This window comes from Gobius niger (genome assembly GCF_951799975.1).
Source record: "Gobius niger genome assembly, chromosome: 9".
Classification (NCBI taxonomy): domain Eukaryota; kingdom Metazoa; phylum Chordata; class Actinopteri; order Gobiiformes; family Gobiidae; genus Gobius; species Gobius niger.
In genome coordinates, this window is record NC_136860.1 from 30,917,891 (window position 1) to 30,924,021 (window position 6,131).

Sequence of the window (6,131 nt, forward strand, 5' to 3'; positions counted from 1 at the left end):
CCCGGCAATACACGGCCGATATGTTTTGGCTCCCAGGGAAATTTACTTGGAGACCCCTTGTATAGGCTCTCACTCATCTATGAATTTCCATTGTAGAAGAGATTTAAAAATGTCATCTGGACTAGGTTGGTTGAGTTGAGGACGTTTAACATTTTATTTTACAATACCTTTTATACATTGTTCCTGCAAAATTTAGTACAATGTAATGTGCTACATTAATATGTATTTGTTGTATAAAGGCACATAAAGCGATACGACCCTAACTCTAGCCCTAACCGTAACCCCTGACCCTATAAGGTTTTTTCTTACTACATTATGTTCCTCCAAAGTACTAATATCATTGTGTATGTACCACATAGGCACCGGTTAGGACAGAATGTTACAAAGCACTCAGACCAGTTTGCTTATCACCCAATCGCTCAGCTGAAGATACAACCCTCACTTAGAAACAAAAGACTCCTATGTTAGAATTCTGTTTTTAGACTTTAGCTCAGCATTCAACACTATAGTCCCACAGCAGCTAATACACAGATCAACACGTCACTGTGCAACTGGCTGGACTTTCTGATGGGGAGACCACAGGCTGTACGTGTCGGTGGCCAGTCCTCCAGAACCATCACACTGAACACAGGGGCTCCCCAAGGCTGTGTGTTGAGCCCCCTCCAGTTCCTTCTGCTGACCCGTGAGTGCGCTCCAAAGTACGACTCAAATCTCTTCATCAAGTTTGCAGACAACGGGGTGAGTCTCATCAGCTACAGAGACGAGTCAAACTTCAAGGGTGTGGTGAGTAGTCATGTGTGAGGGAGGTTTAATAAATATCACTGGTTAGATACTTGAACTGTCGAACAAAGTTGGCGTAGTTGCTCCGTAGGACGCCAGCGCAGACCCACCTCTCAGCGTGTCTCTGTGGGGATCCATGACATCTCTCTCATCGTCTGCTCTCCAACCAGGGGCCCTTTTTTGTAGACAGCTCAAACGTATAATCTGCCTCCAAAATGTCCTTTGACTAAATGTTATCAGCCTCCACAGACACTCACTGCACAATAGGCTTTATCCCAGAGACTGACAGAGAAATGCCATCCAGGCCTCTCTCCCCCGTCTCCTCGTGTCAGCAGTCACCTGTTGCATTTGCACAAAATACAGACGGGCACAGCGAGCAGTGCTGGGTTAGGATCAAGATCTACTGTTGCTCGAGTAACTGTGGGCCTTAGGCGGAGTACAGCCTGAACAGTCAGCAGCCAAATGCATGTTTCAACACAAAGTAAGAAAATCAATGTACGTACTTGATTTTAAATGATCTTTACAAACACGTTTGCAGTTTATGCTCAGTGTGTGCAGAGCAAAATCGATCTTGGATGTAGAGACATAAAAAGCCTGTGGTGACCGAGGGACAATTCAAACCACTGAGATAAAGGTTACTCAACTTGTGATCGAAAAAACATATGATAAAGACTAAACAAAGCAGAGATAAACTGCTACTAGTATTTGTATTATGTTGAAATGCCAAACATGTTGTGTTTGGAATTTTGGAACATTTAATAATGTGTTTTATCTTTGTAATCTAAAAGACCCTGTGGACAGGTGTTGAAATTAGCACATGTGCTAAAACACTTTAAACAATGCATCGGGTTCGTCCAATGTAATTGCTATGTCCATATTAAATAAATAAATGAAAACCTCAAATAGTAGTGAAAGTGGGACAAGTCATGTGATGCGGTTGGGCGTCGACAGACAGGTACATGAGAAGTAAACATTTTTAACGCTTTAAATGCAAAAAAAAAACCAATGGATTAAGTCATGGAGTAATATGTTGATATTTAACAAACTGGGCAAAGTAATTATGTAAAATGTACAAAGTAACTACCAAAAAATGTCATCAAAACAAGCCTTGGACCAAACTTTTTGTAATTTTAATGAATGTATGGCTTGAAAGAGAGACACGTGTCGATTTAATGCCAACTTGAAACAACTGCATTGTTTTTCAGTGACATTTAAGGCCTTGATTTGTGCACAGTTCCTTTAAAGGGACTAGATGCAAGTTGGTCATTTTATACACACTACCGCCACCTCAGGTCTTACACGTAACTGCAGCTTTTATATTAAGCTCGTGCATGACGGCACTTCGGACGCAAAGTAACACCTTTTTGAGTGACAGCGCAGGATTTCAGAGGCAGTTGTGGTGAACAGGTCTGAGCTCATTCTACACCTAAGGACATGGCTGGAACATGTAGGGGGAGGAAAATACATAATTTTAACATTTTTAAACTCCATATAGTCCCTTTAACCACTTATGCCTTAACCTATCACATTTTCTCCAGTTCAACATGAACCAAATCTGAAAGATAAAAGAAAAAAAACATAAATAGTGACAACAATGAATGAGTGAATGAGGATGAAATCGCAGCCCAAAAATAACAATGACAAAAATGTGACAACGTAGCATAAAGACAAACATGCAAGAAAACAGGCAAGAAAAAACTGATGAAAGAGCAGCAAAAACGCAAATCTCAATGAGTTTTGTAGGTCTAATGAGCCGTCACAGTCGCCTATAGGTATACATGTGTCATTCTCTATATAAATCTAACTTTATTGAAGAAGTGGGACATTATCTAAATGGGACAGGGGGGCAAAGGTCTAAATAGAAGTGCCGTGCACCCAAAAGAGGGACAGGTGGCAGAGGTAATTAATACAAATAAATGTAAAAAATGGAGCAAATATATTGAATCTTTGAGACAAACCAACGTGCCCTTTGTTTAGTCCTAAAATAAGGGGAAGAAAGAACCTGATTATCGTCTCAACATGACATTTCTTGAACAGAAAAAAACACACCTATTTTCTCCGTTGGAAGTCATTTACCGTCTATTCTTGGCATTTAACGAAGCCGTTGCTTAGAGACGTAAACAAGGAGGTGAATTGGCGATTGCAACAAGGCAACATTATGTCAGAAGGAAACAGTTGTTCTAAATAGTAATGGTATTATGAGGAGTATTAGCTTTAGATTATATTTGTGCAAAGACAAAGATTGACTGTGCTGTTTCATAGTCTTTAAACCAAACATTTTTCCTGTTGACCTGCAGTCTCGCCTTAATTGTGGATCTGTCCCCCCGTCTCCGCGGCCCGGGTCTGATTGGGCCGCATACCGGTCCCAGTTCAGCATCAGCTCAAATCAAACAACACAGGGCTTTATAAACAACATCAAAAAGAGCGCTTTGATCAGCTCCGTTTGTGCACAGACGTCCGCGTTCGTGCCGCTGATGAAACAAGATGGCGGCTAATTGTAAATGTCAAAGGAAATATTCATGACACGGACGGGCATGGATTTAATTTAGGCAGCATTACATGAAAAACACAGCCTTATTCATTCATTCCGCTGTTTATTTGGATTTTTTGTTTGTTTATTAATTTACCACATGCCTATTGTACCAAATAACACCCACAATGTAACAGCCACAGCAGCAGCCCAGGGACAATCGCCTTTGAAATGAGGTTGGGAGTTACTGTTGCCGCTGCCTTGTGTCCTTCCTTAAAGGTGCAGTATGCAACTTTTCATGCCGAAAAAAAAGGTGCTATTTTTGTGGATCAATTATTTGGAAGGTTTTCACTGCTTACTTGCTCTCACCAGAAAACCTACACAACAATTTATCCTGGAGCGTCCTAGAGACCACTGTGACGGAAAGGAAAGATGCCATGCTGACCACTCATACAGTCGCTGGGTCACTACAAGGTTAAATACACATAATGCACCTTTAAAGGATTAGGCCACCGTTTTTACATACTGAGATATGTTCTTACCTTAGCTTTGACGAGTTCTTCAGGACCTGTCTGGTCTTCCCCCGTGCCTTCAGTCAAGTGTTACACTACAAAGTATAATTACACAAAATTAAACAATGTGGATTTTCTAAGCGGATAAAAGGGGGGACTATATTGTAAGGCGTAATAATACCAGGAGTAGTTCGAAATCCTGCGCAGTAATCTTCACTTTACTGTGCGGATGCCAAATTACTCCTGGTATTATTACGCCGTACAATATAGTTCCCCCTTTTATCCGCTTAGAAAATCCACATTGTTTAATTTTGTGTAATTATACTTTGTAGTGTAACACTTCACGTAACCATATTTAAAAAGGGAAAACGTGGAAGAGCTTGGTAGCTTCTATCTTGACCTGTTTTGGAGCTATAGAGGAGAGGGGGAGAGGCTAAATGCTAACGCCGTCTGCGCTGTGTTTACGTGACTGAAGGCACGGGGGAAGACCAGACAGGTCCTAAAGAACTCGTCAAAGCTAAGGTAAGAACATATCTCAGTATGTAAAAACGGTGGCCTATTCCTTTAAACATTATCGGCTCTCACAGGTCAAAATAAATAGTTTATTAACCCCATCGTGAGCTAAACAATGTGTCTCGCTGTGGCGCGGGTCGGCACTCGCTCAGCTGTAATTGTGTCAACGTGACCAAAACAAAAGCACATGTTCACCCCCACAACACCTTCCCCTTCATAGAATGGCATTTGTTTTGTTCTCCTTTATTGTAAACTGAAACATTTCTGGGAAAACCACTGCATTCAATTAAAAAGCATTTGTATCAATTTCATAAACTTGATAGATTTCAAGCATTTGTGTGAAAGTGACCCTGCGAGTTGTGAAATGTGCCTTTAAAGTTGGCCCTGTGAAGAATTGGGATATGTTAGAAAACTTAGGACTCAGCAACTAACTGTTTAAAGGGACTAGATGCAAGTTGGCCATTTTATACTCACTACTGCCACCTCAGGCCATATGTGTAACTGCACCTTCTATATAATGCTCGTGACAACTAGTTGAGTGAGCTCATTCTACACATTAGGACACGGCTGGAACATGTAGTGGGAGGAAAATACTTAATTTTAACATTTTTAAACTCTGCATAGTCCCTTTAAAGGTGAACTATGCAACTTTTTATGATTTTTTTTTTTTATGTTTGTGAATATTTGACCTTTCAGTGACCTGTGGCTGTATGGGTGGTTAGCTTGGTGCCTCTACTGTCCATCCAGGTGGTCTCTATGATCCTTCAGGGTCAATTTTATGTCTGTTTTTGGTAGGCTTTTGGATAGGGATGTATCTGTAACCATGACTACAGTTCAATCAGCAAAGCAATTTATCCTGGAGCGTCCTACAGGCCATCGAGATGCTAAGCAAAGGCGCTTTGCTAACCACCCAAGCACCCACTGGGTCACTGAGAGGTCAAATACATATTAATATCAACTCATTAAAGGTTGCACCTTTAAATTTTGTGGCTTCCTCTTTCATTGTTAGTAAAAAAAAAAAGAAAAACTCTATCAAGTTAGCTAGTTTAGCAGACTGAGATTTCATCTAAATTTAGTCGACTAAATCTAAGATTACTTTAGTCAAAGTGTCTTTTTTTTTTTTACTCATACATATTTAATCATATAGCTCTGCTTCATGAGCTCTTCCCTCCTTGGCAGTGAATTTAAATGATATGAGGCTCTGGAAGTTCAGTTGTTTTAAGTTTCTTGTTTTCATTTTTATTTTAACATTGAATTGAGTTTTTGTCTAAATCTCATCAGCAAAAATATAACTTTTTCTAAAACTTCGAGTCTACCTGTGTAGTACCTGGTCATGCTCGGGTCGGGCCACCATATAACACAGGTAAGGGGGGAGAATTCTCTTGCAAACAGCTCCAAAACTAAAAACATGAGAAAAAAGTAAGTAGAATCGTCTAATGTTTTCCCTGTTTCGGGTCACGTCAGTTCAATGCAGCACAAATGTCTTTATCTCTTCCATTAAAAATCAAATGCATCAGACACACTCCTACTCCTCACATTTTGTTCATTTGGCATTTTCCATTGAGCCCAAGACTCGACTAAATCTACAATGCTAATTCAACATTTGCACCATCTCACAGCGCATCTTTTTACATAATTTACTTTGTTCAAAATGTGCAAAACCAGAGTTAATCTCTTATACAACTGCACATGTGGACTAGTGACCGTTGCCTTTTGATCATTAACAATTATCTAACATTAGCGTAATACGGGTTTAATGTAAATATGACAATATATACATATGGCTCTTCTGTTTGAGTTTGGAAATTTATCTGGAAATACCTGGTCTTGTGCTGCCCCCGTGTGGTGAACTGGCC